This window comes from Myxocyprinus asiaticus, chromosome 25, assembly GCF_019703515.2.
Source record: "Myxocyprinus asiaticus isolate MX2 ecotype Aquarium Trade chromosome 25, UBuf_Myxa_2, whole genome shotgun sequence".
In the NCBI taxonomy this organism is placed as follows: Eukaryota; Metazoa; Chordata; class Actinopteri; order Cypriniformes; family Catostomidae; genus Myxocyprinus; species Myxocyprinus asiaticus.
The window spans coordinates 37,656,775-37,676,183 of NC_059368.1; the positions used below are offsets into that span (position 1 = coordinate 37,656,775).

Genomic DNA, 19,409 nt, shown 5'->3' on the forward strand with positions numbered 1-19,409 from the left:
CAGAGGGAACTGTAAGCAAAGTGTAAAAACTGTGGTTCTGTGGTGGCATCCAAACACCTGTTTGCTTGAGCATCCCTATCAGTTTGTCCAACCATTGGCAGGGCAGAGGGATTTAGGAAAACTGAAAATATTCCACGTGTTTCAAATTTCAGATGTATTCTCCTCCATGCAAAAGTACAATGCATTGCACGTGTTTCAGTGTATAATTAAAGAATAATTTAGAAACACTTTTTGGAGGTTTTTTGGTGTGTGCTGGTGTTAACTGGGTACCACTACTGCTTGCAGTTTGCTCAAATCAATCGTATAAATGCCTAGCATAAAGTAGAAATTGTGTCCATAATGTGCATTGCTTGGTTGGTGTAAATAGGTGAAAATATTTTGTTGTGTCTGTATTGTCTCATCCTGAGAGACGTATGGGATCCATCCTATACATAGAGCCATGCTTAGACAATGCTCTAACTTCCCTACATTGGCTGCTGTAGCAGTCCAGACGTATTCCAGAGTTATAAAGTCAGTGTAAAGCCCGGTGCACACTGTATGATTTTGGCCACGATTCTGCTGTCTGAGACCAATTTTGTGAATCCTAAAGGATTTTTGTTGTCATAGGGCAAAATCGGCAATCTTACAACATTTAGTGTGACATGCTCACAACGGCCGATTAATAGCCTTTGCGAATTCCGAAGTTCTGGCAGTGTCAGAAATTTAGCATCTCATTCGTATAGTGTGACTGCTGTTACGCAGAGAGGATGAGATAATCCGCTCTTCTCTCGCACCCCAATTCACTGTTTTCGGAGAAACCCCACTGAGCTCCTTGGAAAGAAACCTGCTCCGCGTCTGCACCATAGCAACATTTGTGCCCAGTTATCACTCTACACAAGCTCTTTCAATGTTTTTTCCTTTAATTTTCTATAAAAAAGTTTTCATAAATAAATAAGCAGAAAATACTTGGAGAAAAGTGTAAAACTGCAGCAATATGAAAGCATTATTCCCTGAGCTTACAAAACGAAAATAAATAAATCATTGCAGTTTCTTAAAAAAAAAAAAATTCTTTACATTTTTCATGCATTTTCTTTACAACTTCTTTTCAAATACTATTTTACTTTTAATAAATTTACTTTAAGCATCTGTAAACTTCTAGTTAATATTCACACCTCTCCATTTTCATTAAAAAAAAATTTTGGGGACGTTTTAATCCAAATCAGCAGATACAACTGGATTGATACAATTATAGAAATCTGTTACACTGCTAAAAAAAAAAAAAAAAAAAAGAAAAACACAAACGGTAATATTCCGGCAGCTGGGGGGCCAAAAACATTCTGTGAAATAATGGAAAATAACTAACTCGTAAAAATACAATAATTTTCCATAATTCAAATACAGTTTGTAGCTTTAATTTTACTTGAGATCTTCTGTATTTTTTTTATTTTTATTTTTTTTTTAGCTTTTTAATGTTTAATGAAGGATATTTACTTATGTAAAAACATTGAAATTACCTATAAATATGGTCAAATACTGCTATAATACAAATGATCAGCCTTAAAAGTGCAAAAGAGTGCTGTTATTATTTGGGTTTTATTATATAATTTAATGAAAAAATCTTGTACATTTAATCGAATTTTACTGTAATTAAATTATATAGCTCAAAAAAATCTTTTAAAAAAACTGTTTTAAAACTGGTAATGGAGTTTATAATTACAATAATATTTATTTAATAATAATAATATTATTTATGTAACTTTACATAAAAAATCTTGTATATTTAAAAGGTCTTTAATGTTAAAAAGTATGCCCATTTTTTTAAATTAATTGATTTAACTTTTTTAAAAAATGTCCAAACACTAAAAAAATTATTATGATCATAATTACAATCATTTTGTGTTAAAATGGGTATCGATGTGTGATAAAGCAGCATTACATTATCTTTCTTATATACCATTTGAAACTGTCACTTATTTAAAACTACAGAAAATGTTTGGCCTCCAATTCAACAATGTGGTTGAATGACAAATTATAGAATGATGACATGTAGCTTTACAATACAGCTTTTAAACAATCAGCACACACTTACTTTCTGTTCTTAACATTTATTTAATTCTGTTGTCCAACAGACCAGAACAGAAAACAGTTGCACCTCTTGCAACATTCTTGCTTAAAACTTGAAATTGTGTGTAATTTCTAATAATTTGTTATACAAAAGAAAATACTCTGTGCCAAATGGGTTTTAAGGAGTCAAAATAAACAATCAAAAATTATATAATCAAGAAAAAAATTAAACAGTCTTTTTCCAGTAGTGTGAACCTACTATATACTTAAAATATGATTAGAATTTGTGATTTGTGTAGATGCATCAGTGGTACTATCAGACAATACTTAACGCATACTCAAGAATACAGTGGGCAAGAGTGAGTCTTTTGGAAAAGTCTATGTGAGACTGACATGAATTACTGTGCATGTGAATGAAGGAGGGAGATTGGATCCAGTGTTGTCTCTTCTGAATAATGTTTCTGTTTACTCCCTCCATTCGTAGTCCGCAATTTTTGATATCAGGGAAAGAACCTTTGGACTGACCACCAGCTGCTTTCTGGAAGTGTTCTTCTCCACTTTCGATCCCTTGTCTTGAAAATGCATCTGTCGAATTAAATACAACAAACAACTTTGTGATGAAACGTGGACTCTACTGTAATATACTCTTTTAATATACTCTTTTCTTATTTAAATGTTACATTTTGAGAAGGTCCAGAATTGAATAAAGAAATAATTGCAGTCAACAGCTTGGGAGTGGTCTCTGCAGGTTTAGGGTAGGAACAGGTTTTTAAAACTGGACCTGTGCAGGACTCGAGCACCCAGAGGAAGCCTTTGCGAACACGGAAGTAACATATAACCTCCATGTAAAGCCCCAGTCTTTCAGTCATATGAAAATGTAGATGGACAACATTAGAAAGACTTTGAATATAATGCAATCCAATTAAACACCAGCACAAACTGCAGCCTTCAAAACTGCCACATAATTGAATCAACATCTCTCTGACGTAGTCTGATAGGTAGGGTCTATTGCAGGGCTCTTGTATTGGATTGCATTAGATTATACAGGGGTAACTATTTTTCTGGTTCTTCTATATCCATTTTGATGTAGAAAATTGACTTCTGCTTTCTTACATTTGCAAGAACTCCAAAGTTGCTCCTTGGGCTACTGGGTAAGAGATGTTCAGGCAGTAGTAGGAGGCAAACATCAACACAACAGCATCAATGAAGACTGTGATGTGGCTATTCACAATTGTTTGGTCCACAGATAACATGAAGTACTCTGCTGCCAAAGGAGAACTTCCTGTTGTACAAATACACAAGAGAGGGGATCCAGCAATTATTAAATATAATTTTACTTTCAGAAAACATATCAACCATCACCCAGTTAGTTATGTAAGCATTATAGTCCAATGTACATATAATAACCCTTTAAGGAACAGTTTGGACATATGGTAGTATGAGCTATTGTTAGTAATATCATGTATAAACATAGTTCGGGATACAGATGTATTCAGGTGACACAAAAGGTCTTTCAGATCAATAAACTGTTTCTGACAGTAATGAAGTTCACATATAAAGGGTACCTGCAGAGGCTCACATTGTGACACAGAAGACACAACCGATGATGACAGAAAACATGACACTTAAAAGCATTGTAATTTCTTCAGTGAGAATTGCAGCTTGCTATACATGCTTACTGGTAAACCTCATTTCTGTGTAGCCCTTGATGATGTACTTAATCTTTTAGGGGTTTCACAGAAACACCACAACTACAAGTGTAATCTTTGAACATATTTAACTATGGCCCAACAGTCACCTTTTTATCTTCGGCTTTTCACCTTTTCAACTCGCACATCTTATCTGCAGAGACAAAAACAAGTCTATGTGCATGGGACATGTTAATTAAGAAATCTGCAAAAATCCAAAGAAATACTTGTATTGAACACTGACTATTATGTGTAGGCAGCTAAATAGTTAAAACAGTTACACCACCTCAACTGTACTACATCAGCTATGCTAACGAGCCGACTCTCCACTCAACAACATGAGAGGAGAGAGTTGGCTTAATAGCCTCATAGTTAGCTAACACTTAACTATATGCAATATGACCGGTCATACAGATTTAGTACATTTACCAAACTGAAGTAAATTCAAAGTCATAGTGTAATAATTAGAACGCTAATGCTACCAAACTTGAGTTTGGTATACTTGCCTTGCAGCTGCAACGTGTAAGCTGCGACTGTGGATTGTCCTTTTTCCTCCCTCGAAATTAGCCGTTGTTTGTTTGTCGAACAACAATTTTAGAATGTTCCCGCATCCACGGCGACTATCCGAAAGTAAACACATTTACACTGGTAGCTCTTGCAATGTCTGTTTGTCCACGTTGTCATCTTTCCACCACCTGGATTCAGACTGTCAGTGACCCAATTTAATCCCCCGAATTTTGCCCGCGTTAGTTTATCGTCGTTCTTTCCATCGACCGCGCTTTCGATCGATAACCCCGTTGCCATTGTTGTTCAAATTTATTGGAAGGTTCGCACATTTAGAATCACTTCTAAAGTATCCCAAAATCCAAAATGGCTTGTCTCGTAACGTTCAAGATGTGTTTCTTTTATCGTTGCTTTTATTTAATTTTATAAATATTAAATCAGTTGTGTACAGTATTAATATATATTTTAAGTATTACGTAACTAAGAAAAGTATATGTAAAATTACATTAAATAATTTAATTTTAATCATACAAAACTGTATTTTGCTGGCATTTTGCATTGTTTTAACTGTATTAAACAGTATTAAACTAGAATTTAACAGTTTCATACATTAAAATATAAATATTTGTGAAATTATGATACATTTGTGAATTTATTTTAACAGTCTTTTTATGTAGAAAAAAACACGATTTTCCTAAAAAAAAAAAAAAATTGGAAATTTTATGGTTATTCAGTTACAGGTTTTCCATGTTATTCTACATTAGACATGTAAATTCACAGTCTATTTCTGTAATTTTATTAATATTTTTCTGTACTTTAAAAATACAGGAAAAAAACTGTAAAATAAACAGTAAATATCCTGTAATATTACAGTTTTTTTTTTTTTTTTTTTTTTTTTTTTTTTTTTTTTTTTACAGTGCATGTTTGTGCATTATCCATAGGGAATTTGCAAGCACGATTTATTTTTAGCCTGCATGAATTTTCGAAATTTTGCGTGGCCTACAGGGTTGCTAAGAGGAGAAAGACATCTTTAACCCACCTTTTTTGTTTCCCTAAGTGAATGCAGAACTTTTTTTTTTTCCAAAATGAATCTTTGCTTGTGGTAGCTAATTATTACTGTAGGCTACCTCCCCAACTGGCGTTCATTCTCAACATCTGCAATTTTGTGTATCTGTGATCAGGATGTCTTACTAAAGGCCTGTTTGCAGGTTATGGAGTGGTATTGGAGCAATGGAAATGCTGATGTTCTGACTTTCAGAAAGAAAGAAAAAAAATTGCTCCTCTGGGGCAAATCTCGCCGTATCGCTTCTATTCATTTTTAAAGATTGTAACAAGTTCACAGGAATGAAGAAGCAGGAGTTGACTATTTTCAAACTCAAACTTTGTCTTTTAATCGGAAGGCACACTCGCTTAACGGCAAAAAATGAAAGCAATGCAAATAACAATAAATCCAAAAGGGGGATTAAATCAGGGCAGCGTTCAGTATAATGGCAACAGCCAACACACAAACAGCTTGTAAGCTGGGCTCTCTTTCCCTCACACTCTGAAAACTCACCCTTTTATTTCTCCCGTTTCTCACTGCGAACACCGAAACAAGCAATTACCAGCAATTCGTCTCAGGTGAGAACCCTTACCGCCTACTCTATTCCAGATAAACGCTTGACCATGCCCTCGCCTCCACAACGATCTATATACTTCTATTATATTAACAATCACGTTCACTCATTGGGACGATTGGGACCACCGATGTGTATCGTACAGTCTGACAGTGTCTCACAGTGTGCTGTGGCGATCTCAATGCGTTCATATCGTACAGTTTGACAAGTAACGATCTTAAAGGACTGTAAAAATCCTACAGTGTATAGCGGGCATAAGACACCTTAATACAGCAAGAAACATCATTTTCAAATGGAAAATATGTCAAATGTAAAATAATTAGGGCTGTCGATTTAACATGTTAATTCATTGGAGTTAATTATATTCCAAAATAATGCGTAATAAAAATGAACGCAATCAATCATGCACCTGAATGTAGACAGCACAAAATGACGTCTTGTGTTCAAACATAGCTGGACTGAGCGCAACTCTGAAAACAGGGTTTTCCAGTCATGTTTTTCCAAGTTTTAAATTACATTTAACCTGACATGGCATCCTAAAAACGCAGTTATTATGACACAATGAAACGAGGGTTGGGCATGAGTAATTTTGTAGTCGAGTACTCTAACCCACAAAAAACCGAGTACCTGATTAGGCTACTTGTAATTAAAATTCACATTAAAAATAACAAGTATGACACATATGTGAATCTCATATATTGTTTTATTCACAAACGTTACCAAGAACAGTTTCAAAATAAGATAACTTCAACAAACTATGCTTATAGGTGCTTTTGTTTTGATCCAGCTGTAGTTCTCTGTGTATGTGGGTGATCAACAACAGTGGGACAGTCTCTCTTTCGCCTGGCCTCTGCTGAGGTCACATACATATCATTGCAGCCCACATTGCACTGCTCTGCCCTTGTGTGGGGAGCCCATGCCTGTTCTTTGAGAGTGACCATTAGAAAGACCATTTAGAGAGAATCAACAATTGGCCACTTTGTTGCCTCAAAGTCTCAGAAGAGAATTTGCTCTCTGATAGCATTGTTTATTTGTATGTGCTATGTGCGTTTGGCACCAAATTCACTAAAGGAATTATGCGAATCGGGTAACGGTGCAACAATTTGCACTGTGCAATCCCGCAGCTTACAGGTTCTGAGTGATGGGTTGTGAAGGATGCAGCAGACTACTACAATTTGGCATACTTTACTGTGACTGTAAAGCATTGCTTCCCCAACCTGCAGTCCAGGCACCTGAATCTAAAAGTGTGCTCGACTGCACGGTGTACTTTCAACATTTTCTGAATTTATGGCTGTAACGCTCTTCTGCATTATTTTATGAATTAGTGCTGCCATGATTGCTATGAAATGGACGTCTTTGTGCAAAAATCTGTTTACTACCTGCTTTCTGTGGGTAATAATAGCGCAACATTAATTGAACCAGGCAAATAGTGCTGATTTTTGTGACTACACTGTAAAAATAATCCTGTTGTTTTTACAAAAAAAAAAAAAAACTGGCAGCTGTTGTTGCCAGAATAATTATGTAAAAAAATACATTAAAAATGTAAACAACTTTACAGAACAATATGTAAATTGTACAGTTTAAAACTGTTGTAATTTTCATGACCACGTTGGCACTGTAAAAAAAAAAAAAAAATGAAACTGTAAAAATCTGCTTTTTACTTTTATAAGGTATTGTTAATCACTGTAAAAATTACAGAAGTGCACATGATGACATGAAGTTCATCTATAGTGGCTCTTCCAGGAGCAACGACCAATAAACATGTAGAAACACTAAACACCATCAGGGTAACACACATGAAATTTAAATAATGCAGTAAACATTAACTAAACTACATCAAATATAACACAGAACACCGCAAAGTACATAACTGATATTAAAAATAAGAAGAGACATAACTATTCCCATAAAATATAATGAAATATTATGGGTCATGTAGGGAATTGTGGGAACGCCCGATTATTGTTTTTTTTACTGTAATTTTAACAATAATTTACTGTAAAAAGTACATTGACTCTCTTGTTAAACAATGTAAATGTTTACCATTACAAGAAAATCATACTTTTTACATCTAAAAATGTAATTTTTTACAAAATTTTATTGTAAAAACTACTGTATGGTCTTAAAATATATAAAAAGAATTACTGTATATTTTACAGTTAGTACTCCTTAATCAATTAATGTTTTTATTTTCTGTAGCATTTTTACAGTTTTGTACCGTTAAAATTAGACATTTTTTACAGTGCATGGTGCATTCTATAAAAAGCTTCATTTGCATAAAAGGTGGTGTATTCGTGCTTAAAAGAATGACAGTGACTTCATTTAAGTACACTAATTCATCGCTAAACCAGCGCATATCGCGTCAAGTTAAAGCTAAAGTATAAATCCTGTGACACTAGCACTACCAAACGGAATTACAAAAATAAACTTTTTCAAAACAGCTTCTTGAATATGCCCCCTTTGTTAGTCAAATAAAGAGAGAGTCCCGACGCAAAAAAAAAAAAAACCTGAAAGTGGTGCAACTGTTTAGTGAAATTGCCCCTTGGTGTAAATGGCTGCAAATATTTGCTCATAATCTTCCATAATAATTCATGAAATCTTGTTCTGAAGCTCTGTGTAAAAATGAAAGGTGCCTAAATAAGGATGTTTCTGTTCTGGGAAATGTGCACATTTCCTGTGAAAATGATGCTAGTTTGCAAAAGGTAGTGCATGTTCAATGGACAGAATGAGTTGGTGGCCGAGGACGTAGCCCTGAGGCACCCCAAGGTTATATTTTGGACTTAATGCAAATTTAATTACCTTAAAATTAGATACCTTATAGGTATCTCATAATTTATGTTTAGTGGATCCTATCATGGTTTGGGGTGCAAAATTGGGTTTTTTGTTTGTTATGAAATGCACCAGATTTATTTCCATGTTCTTCAAAGTACTCTTATAGGCCACGGAATACTGCAAACTCTAGTGTGCCTCTTTGTGCTGCATGGTTTAGTGACACACATCCATGCAATGGATTAAAGGGTATGGGGGTGAAATATATATCACATGTCTGGGTGGGATGAGTTGCCTGCTTAAATCAGTGTGTGTGTGTGTTTGTATTTGTGTTTGTGTCAGATTATGATAGCTGTCTGGGGAGCAGACTTTCTAAAGGAATTCAATTAGCTGGAACAGTTTGCTTCCTCGCAGTCATCAGGGCCAAGGCTGATTCACACAAACATAGCCACGCTTTGTCTCTTATCAAACACCCTCTTCACCTAAACAGCTTTCTGTATGTGTTGGAGTGCAAAGCATTGTCTAAATAACAGACATCAAGTGAATAAATGTAGATTAACAATGATGGCACCCATTATGTTATGGGTGCATTATGTATTATGTGATTTATTATTATTATTATTTATTTAATTATTAAACACATTTTTTTCTGTGGTAATCAACATTATGCCACAAATGCTGTCAGTAAAGTTCAACTTGCATTAATCCTGAAATATTCCTTTTAAGAATAAATATCTATGAATTTATGTTAAAGGAATATTCCGTGTTTAATACAAGTTCAACTCAGTCAGCAGCATTCGTGGCATAATGTTGATTATCACAAATAATAATTTAGACTCGTCCCTTATTTTCTTCAAAAAATGCAAAAAAAATCTATGTTACAGTGAGGCACTTGGCCAATAGAAGTGAATAGGGCCAATTTTTGGAGGCTTTAAAAGCAGAAATCTGAAGCTTATATTTTATCATTTTAAAAACGTTCCTACTTGCTAAAAAAATATATTAATGAAATAAGTGTCTTGAGATATCTCACCGGTCTCTGTGACAGCTGTAGACTTTGTAAACAGCAAAAATGTGTCCACAGACACTTTTCACCTGTCAATCATTTTGCTCGTTCTCATAGTGTTGTATTTGAAGTGGATCATTGAGGCTATGATTCATAATGTTTGTCAGTTGAGGGCACTATTGTGCCACTGTTGATTTGACAGCCACAAGAACAAACAATGCTGCTCTTTTGCTCGGTTTTGGTCTCAAAATTATTTTTGGAGGGCGGAGTTTTGTAATGAGGGGGCGTGGCTAATCCAGCAGCTCAGTCACGTGAAGAATGCTAAATACTAAAATCGCTTATTGCACCTTTAACTGTACTGTTAAAACTTGTGTTTTTTTGTTTGTTTGTTTTTTAGCTGTAAAGTTGTTTAAACTGTCATTTGTATGGTCGTTTTAGTGTTTACAGTGTTACATCATCATTGCAAAGAAGTTGTAAAATTGGGTATAACTTTACACAGAATAGGTTAGTAAGTGATTTTATCCAACTAAACATGTTTACACACATATTGTTTACTTGCTGTGGCTATACTTTTGAAACAGTGCGTATTGTAACATTTACAGATTGGCCCCATTCACTGCCATTGTAAGTGCCTCACTGGAACCCAGATTATTGCTTTTTTTTAAAGAAAAGTCTCTATTCTCTTAGCAGTTCTAGTTTTGGTGGCACTGCCTGCTAACAGTTAAGTAAAGACTTAATTCTCAAAATTGTGAACAAAATATCAGATTTTTTTTTATATCCAAACTGTTCTATTGTCTTCACACATTCACACTTTTGTCCCATGATTGATACACAGCAAAGTGCCCTAAAACTATTTTGCTTTTGTTTCCTCATTTCCACATTTTGATGTTCAACCATCTCCATCATGAGTGAGAGGGATTGAATTGTTCTGCTTGACCCTCCTCCCGTCCACCCATTTCCCACCCTCTACCATCCCACCATTTTACATCTCTTCACGCCCATTTCAAGAGCCTTTTTCCAAGTTTAACAGGTGCTAGGGGGTTTCATGACAATTTAACAGTAACGGGTCAGTCAGTTTTTTAAAGTTCATCATTTCTTAGGTTATCATGGTAGCAAAATTTCAGTTTTCAGTACCACAACCAATGAAATATCAAAATTCTCAAAAACTATTTGCTAACGGATAGCTCTCTCCAGGTTTTATAAACCTCTGTGGTTCTGTCTACTTTTGGAACACAAAGTGGACAAGCTTCTAGAAGCGTATGCAAACATGTACTGACGTAGATTATGTTTCAAGTGTTTTCTGACTTTATTGCTGTGGGTGGTGGTATGTGTGCTCTCTTATGAATTATTGACACGCTCTAGTACTGCTGGGCTCAGCTACGTCAAGTGTTTACTTTGTATGAACCCAAACAAAATACATCTGTGTGTTTTGAGCTTGCATATCTGGAGATTCTTTGTGCATAATTCATGTCATGAATTGTTTTGCTTTGGTTTAAGTCATTCATACATGCATGTGTTGTTTGTAGGCAACAGTGCAGCTTTGTGCGGTCAGCAGAGATTATCCCACCATGCCACTAACAGTGGGTAAATACTGAAGCATTCACTTGAATTTCTCCTGTGGCCTGAGCTGCCCTCTCTGTGACGTATACAGCATCTGTGTTTGAGTGAATTTCACATCAATACAATACAGCCATTAAATTTTAGCTAGCCTCCTATCTAACACTATATTTTAAGAATGGAAACATATGTGAATAATTTTGGTTACTCATTCCATATTTATTTATGCCATATATGACTGATGTATGTCAATAACCTGTAATACGCTTCCTTTGTCTTGTTCCAAACCCCAGTGTTTACCTTCTTCCATGGTACACACATTTTTTTCCATGAACAATTCATGGTTAGGTTTAGGGTTTGGGTAAGGGATTAGACTTCATGGTTAGGTTTAGGGTTTGGGTAAGGGATTAGACTTCATGGTTAGGTTTAGGTTTGAATCTTACAACCTTGTTTGTTTGTTTGTTTTTACTCTATGGGAGTAGAAAGACTGGTGTTAATTTTTTTTTTCCATTCCATTTTTTTCCCATTCCGTTATCACAAGTTTTTACAGCTGTGATTTTTATATATATATATATATATATATATATATATATATATATATATATATATATATATATATATATATATATATATATATATATATATATATATATATACACACACACACACACACACACACACACTGTATTTTTTATTTAATTTTGTGAAAAAATGTCAAACTTTTGGAAGTACATTACATATATTTATTTTTTTTTTTTTTAAGATGACAACAGTATGCCTGTTGCAATATGCAAGATTGCATCTCGGAGATTCTACTCGTAGCTGTTCATGTCCTGGGACCTCAGATGTTTGTTTCTATGGCAACACTCACAGTGCCAAAACAGCTTAGATATCGATAGCAGCTAAATATTTTTCACTGCATTCATTCATTTACCTCTTATGTGTCATTGCAAAATGTTTAAGAACAAAGAAAGCATTCCAGGAATCAATGACATAATACAATAGCATATCAAACAGAAATATGCATTCACTACCTTTAACTTTTTAGGCCGCTGCTAACTGGTTCTTCATACATGACATCACGACTGTCAAGTTGAAGCTTCCATACTGTAGAATTCAGTTTACAACATTACAACAAAGACGTGAATGCTTTTTACGAGTCAGAATCTTGTTATTACGCTAATTTCGATCTGATGCGAAAGCACCATAATGCCTGGTGTTCATTAAAAAAGATGTGGTATACAGATTATGCTGCATATGTTTCCCTAAATAGTAAGCTAGTATAGAGATTGTATGCAATAGCAGTTGACTGGACCTGGAGCTGAGGAGACTGAACATGTGGGCTGAATAAATTGAGATCCAGCTTGATACATACAACCACAGGACTGAGTCCAAGACACACACACACACACGCACAACAGTCCTTGTGCAGTGGACAGGCGGAAAATGAAAGGTTTTCCCCTCTGTGAGCTGCGCAAAGTGAGCACTTCCTCTCATTTATGTCCACGCATAAATATGGCAGAATCCTCAATTAAAGATTTCCATCTGCCTGCTCAACACACTCAATGTCTGGATAAAGATCTCTAGTCCTGAGAGAAAGATTGGGGTCTTTTTGACTAAGGGTGCTTTCACACTGGCAGTTTAGTTCGAAACACAGCACGGTTCGCATGAAAAATTGGTAATGTGAAAGCTGTCATGCGGACCGGGGAGCGGACCGCAGTACCGAACCCGAGACTACCTGTAGGAGGTGGACTGAGTTTGGTTGCAATGGAACTGTAGCGCGATTCACGTGAATGTGAAAGCAACTCTGACTCGGGTGCGCACTCGTTTAGGCAGTAAAGTAACCTGCGCATGCGTTTTAGCCGATGATGACATCTATCTATCTATCTATACACCTTATAAATACTATATATAAATACTATTATAGGTTATAAATATAGGGTATAATAGCAGATGACAGTGGCGATAACTTCACCTTGGACACAAGCGTGAGTAAGCGTGCAGTGTAAACAAAGATGCATAAGAATTCCTTGCAATCAGCTGTCTCCACAAAAAACGCAGTTTGCGAGCAGCAACAAGCCGCTTCCCCTGGACATCTGATGAGTTACACCATGAAGCGCACATATACGCAGTTGTCGTTCACTCTGCTGTGCATAATCGCACCAAAATAACAAAAAAACAAAGTATGATGAGTAGCGTTGTGTTCTCCATGCGTGTTTGTGATGACGTAAGATGAACGCAAATGGACCAGGGTTCGATAGAATCAAGTGAGTGTGAAACCAGACCAAAGCTGCGGCGGGGGGCACCGGGAACAATCACACTCAGAATCAGACCGCAGCAAATGTGCCCAGTGTGAAAGCCCCCTAAAAGGATACATGAAGGCAGCACACCATCATATATTCTTAGATCCATATCAGTTTTTTATGAATGTATATGTGCATATCTGAACTTTCTTGCTCTGACTTGCAGACAGATGACTAGTCGAATTGAGATTATGGACATGTTTGCCTCAGATTCTGATGTTATTTTTCATTCAGAATGTATTTGGACAGGATATTGGCTACTTTCCAAACTAACTACCACACTTGCAAAATTCCTTCCAAACTTCCTTCCTTACTTCCTTCCAAACTCGCTTCCTTTCAAACTTGCTTCCTTTCTTCTAAACTTATATCCTTCCTTTCTTCCTCCCATCCTAACTTCCTTCAAAACATCCAAACTTCTTTCAGAACCTCCAAACTTTTCAAAACTTCCAATCTTCCAAACTTTTTTCTTCAAACTCTCTTCTTTCTTTTCTTCCTTCCTTTCAAAGTACCTTCCTTCAAACCTTCCTTCCTCACTTCCAAACTTAATTCCTAACAAACTTCATTCCTTTTTAAACTCCATTCCTTTCTTCTAAAATGTGTTCCTTCTTTTCTTCCATTCTTCCAAACTTATTTTCTTCCAAACGGTTCCCTTCTTCCATCCAAACTTCTAATCTTCATTCTAAGCTTGTTTCTTCCATTCCAGACTTCCTTCAAAACTTCCAAACTTTATTCCTTCCAAACTTTGTTCATTCCTTCAATACAAACTTCCAGTCTTCAAAATTTCCTTCCAAGGTTCTTTCCAAACTCTCCTTCTACCTTCCAAACTTCATTCTTTCCTTGCATCCAAACTTCCTTCATTTTCTTCTAGGCTTCTTTCCAAACTCTCTTCCTTCCTTCCAAACGTCCTTCATTTTCCTTCCTTTTCACTTTTTTTTCTTTTTGTTTTTTAATTGATGGTTATTTTCTTTTAAAGACCTTGTTTTAGTGCAATATTTGGTTGACAGGTGAGTATACGGCCCTTTTGTGTTGTCTAGGATGCATCAGGATGAATTGGTGTTTACACCACAAATTCAGTGTGGTCATGTACATTTCTGGCTACATCGGAATGTGATTTGAGTAATTGGATAATCACAAAACATTTTAAACCATGTTTTCATCGGTGTTTAGCGCGGACTACTTATAATCGGATAACATAAGATGACACAAGATGGATGTTAAAACCATCTTGGAAGCCAAGCATTACTGTACAGACCAGGCTTCATTGCTTTAAGTAATTATCTATTCAGCCTTTGACTTTTTATTGAACACAGATCCAATTAGTGCTGCCATTATGTCTATCATGTTGAATACCAAGTCAGTCTGTTTTTGTGCCCATAGTTCAGACCTAATTTAGAAAATGGGTTATTAAATATGGCTCCCTATGGAGGTTAATTTTATTATTATCTTTTGTGCTTTTGCTCATTTGAGTTTGTTTATGTGGAGTTACAATTTCTAGTGCTCAAGCAAGGATGTAGGCTAACCTGTAGTGTCTTGTGCTAATATTCATCCATTGACCTCTATCAATAATGGCCTTGTAATCATGCCTATATAACTGGCTACATTACTTTGTTTCTTTTCTACTAATAGCTGGTGTGTTTTGGCAGCTGTTGTGTCATCCAGTTGGATGCTGCACACTTACAGTTGGGAAAAACACTTAAGGGTGCCTACACACCCTTTTGGTGCAGACCTGTGTTGGTTTGAGTTTGGTTTGCTTGGTTAGTGTGAAAGCGGTCAGTGGAATCATGTGTGCATCAGTGAACCACACCTTAGTCCTCTGGAAAATGTGGTCTGGGGTGCGTTTCTTGTAAATTCTGGTGCAGTTTGCAGTTGGTATGAAACCAATCTGTCATAAATCGTGGTAGTGAACCATTATTGATGGAATATAGGCTACTTTGAATCTTTGAAAGAAATTAATTCGGAGATAAGCTATAGATGAAGTTACTGTTTACAAACAAATGCCCTGGCCCCGCCCTTTCCAGGTTCTTTTGGTTGCCCAGAAAATAACTGCTGTCTGTAGGTGCTTCGCTCAAATTGTGCTGAAACTGCCCAAAAAGTGCTGTTTGTGTGGTTGGAACACCCCGTTTCCCACAGATTATTGGAGAGTGGGGCTTCTTTAAATTTCCACCAGATCGTTGCATCAGGAAGAACTGATAATTCACGGGTCACTGTCATTGTTATCGTGTCTGCTTTGTTAGACCCAGTTGACCCGCAGCAGCTGTTGTTCGATATTAACTTTTTTACGAAGAAATTACTTAAACTCTTATTGTAAACTGCTTTTTTAAATTTCCAAAGTGCAGTCACTGTGACAGATATGATGTCAAATACACTATATGGCCAAAAGTTTGTGGAGACCCCCTTCTAATTAACGATTTTGGGTACTCTTTTAAATCCAGTAAAGAAAAATCTTAATGTTTTTTTTTATGTAATGGCTTGGGCTTTGTGTGCTTTCAAATTTGTGGCAACTGTTTGGGGATAGCCCTTTCTGTTCCAGCATGACAATACCCCTGTGAACAAAGTGAGGTCCATAAAGAAATGATTTACTGTGTCTGGCGTGGAAGAAATTGACTGGCCTGCACAAAGCCCAGACCTGAACCCCACTGATCACTTTTGGGGTGAACTGGAACAGCAAATGTAAGTCAGGCTCCATCAACCAACATCAGTTCCTGACCTCACTGATAGCCATGTGTCTGAATGAGAGCAAATCCCTGCAGCCATGTTACTACATACAGTATAGTGGAAAGCCTTCCCAAAAGAGTGGGGGAAATTGATGCCTAAGGTTTTGAAATCAAATGTTCATCAAGCACATAAGGTGTCCACAAACTTGTGGCCATATAGTGTATGACCTAACAATGATCTTATCTGATCATGATCACCATATACAATATAACAGGCGGAACACATCCTGTCTCCACCATCGCAGCACATGGACTACTGTTTGTGAAAGGATAAGTGAATAAAAATAATGTCATACTGCTAAAATTATGTCTTTGCATTTATTTGGAACGCAGTAAATAATATTGTTAAATCGAAAACAGCTGTTATTACGTTTTGATATGGAATATGATCATATTTAAGTACGAATATTATGATTTATTGTATGTGGGTTAATAATTTAACCCTCAGGGGTCGACGGACGCGTCCTGCTAGATTTTTTTTCCTCATAACAACGGAAACAACTTAAAATACTCTGTAATTTTTGGCCATACAGATAAATGTAAGACATCATTAGAGACTATAAAGGGTCTACTTTTATTTGTGTACACTCACAATAACAACAAAACCTTGTGCTTTTATAAAATAAAGAAAATAAACAGGGTGTGCTTTCAGCCGTCTCTGTCTCCGCGATCATCTTTCTGAAACACGTCACAAAAATGAGCTGAAACTCAGCGAATTCTTATCACACAAACATGAAACATATGTCTAAAGAAAGATTAAAATGTCTACTTTTAAATAAAACATTTCAAATTTAAAACAAATATTCTCCTGCAACATAATCTGTATGAAACAAAGCGATGTACAGTTTCTCTTGGCTCAGCTAATTATCCCTAATGTGATCCCACCCACCAGCAGAGGGCGCTATTCATACGGTAATGTGCTGAGGCGATCAATGCAAATGGTAAACGCCCCCGAGGCAAGTTTTTAAATAAATATATATATATATTAAATGCAATTTATTCCTGTGATGTAAAGCTGAATTTTCAGCATCATTACACCAGTCTTCAGTGTCACATGATCCTTTAGAAATCATTCTAATATGCTGATTTGCTGCTCAAGAAACATTTATTATTATATTATTGTACATTTTTTTTACAGGATTCTTTGATGAATAGAAAGTTCAAAATAACAGCATTTATCTGAAATAGAAAGCTTCTGTAACATTATACACTACCGTTCAAAAGTTTGGGGTCAGTAAGAATTTTTATTTTTTATTTTTTTAAATAAATTAATACTTTTATTCAGCAAGGATGCATTATATTGATCAAAAGTGACAGTAAAGACATTTATAATGTTACAAAAGCTTTGTATTTGAGATAAATGCTGTTATTTTGAACTTTATTTTCATCAAAGAATCCTGAGATTTTTTTTAAAATATTGTGTATATGCCCTATATCAGATATTACGTTTTATTCTGTTCCCAGGGGAGAGGTCTTTGTCTCCTTAGGTGTGAATCACATCAGTATTCATGATCATTCACGCCTCCTTGTATATGGCCTTTCTAACACTAAAAGTGTCTTACAAAAGTTAAATGACTATATTGTTTTGTATGAATGAGTGATCAGGATGGTTTTCACATCATTTTGTAGCAAAAACTCTAGGCTACAAGATCCAGTTCTCAAAAGTCTTGTGAACAAATGTTTAGTATGTGATATATGGCCTTATTTCAGTGACTTAATTTCGTTTTTTCAAAAACCACGCATAAACGTTTTTTTCTCAAAAATACAAACATGTGCATACATGTTGCTCACATATTATTGTAGCCCAGTTTGTGCTGAATACAGTGTTATCAGACTTTAGCCATTAATGTGTTTTTAAGCAACTGAAAAAAGCACAAATGTCAAGGCATGTCAAAACTTCTCCAGGGCCCAAAAACACCCTCAGACCCCAGAGGGTTCAGTAGTAAAGACACATATTGCATGTCTAGTGGTAGTTTTTATTTTTATATATCACATTTCTTAGGCTTTAGAAGTGTGTTAAACATGTGGGGATTTGTATTCATCAACCTGTTACATGTCTGACATAATCATACAGGCTCACTGAACCAAGATTAAACTTGTTTTGCTGATATTTCTGAAAAGAACCCACATAATTTCTTCACTGTAAACCACAGGTAAACCATTTATAATAACTTTTATTAACATTGAAAGACATTATTACATTCTTTAAATTATAGAATTTCCACCATTGAAATCTGCTGCTCGAAAGAACCCGGAAGCGCGGTTTCCTGCAGTGTGACATCAGAGTAATTTCATCTATAAGCAATACAAAGAGGAGCTTGCATTAGTGGTGCACCGATCAGGAAGCTGATACGGATCTCCGAATTATTATTATTATTATTATTATTATTATTATTATTATTTTTAATTTATTTTTTTAACACTAATATCGGCCGATACTGATACAGATTTTTTTTTTTTTTTTAAGTTATATGCTGCAGTTATGTTTATGCCCAACACAGTAAAATGATGGTAACAATTTACAAAAGGGTTCCATTTGTTAACATTATTTAACAACATTACTGTAGTTAACATAAACTGATGAACTTAATGTTAGTTACAACATATACTAATACATTTTTAAAATCAAAAGTGGTATTAGTTAACATTTAATGCACTATCAACTAACATGAACTAACAATGAACAATTGTATTTTTATTAACTAACATTGATTAATAAATGCTGTAAAACATATTGTTCATTGTTTGTTCATGATACATAAAGCATTAACTAATGTTAAAGAAATTAAACCTTTTTATTAAGTGTTACCAAAATTACATTAAAATTACATTAATTGTGAATTGCTAACATTTATTTGTATTGAAAACAGTTATTAATAGTTCTGTTGTCAATATCAAAAGGTCATTGTGACATACTGGCAACCAGTAAAAACCATGAGAGCATCACACACAGCAGAAATACTTTTAAAAAAAAATAAGAAAAATATATCCATTACAAGCTCTAAAACTGCTCCAGTGAGAAATCGGTAACATATAATTTGTTTACTGTCTTTGGCGTCTTGTTGTAACATAAATCACTAATTAATAAGCAAATGTGTGAAGACGCGGCCATTATTGTTACATCTGTTATTAGTGGTATTGTGACCAACATTAATGTGATTTAAATATGGATTCTCACAGAATATCGCTGAGATAAGTGACTGATGATGAGA

General features: G+C 35.3%; 1 protein-coding gene across 5 annotated transcripts in view; it reads left to right on the forward strand.

Moving 5' to 3' along the window:
• LOC127415824 (tyrosine-protein kinase fynb-like) overlaps positions 1-19,409 on the forward strand; it is a 103,431-nt gene that overhangs the window by 3,822 nt on the left and 80,200 nt on the right. Inside the window, exon 2 of one of the 5 annotated variants that reach the window (XM_051654800.1) lies at positions 11,150-11,207. The exons of the other annotated variants lie outside the window; for them this stretch is intronic. The gene's annotated coding sequence lies outside the window, so the exon portion shown is untranslated. The remainder of the gene's footprint in view (positions 1-11,149; positions 11,208-19,409) is intronic. 5 annotated transcript variants of the gene reach the window in all.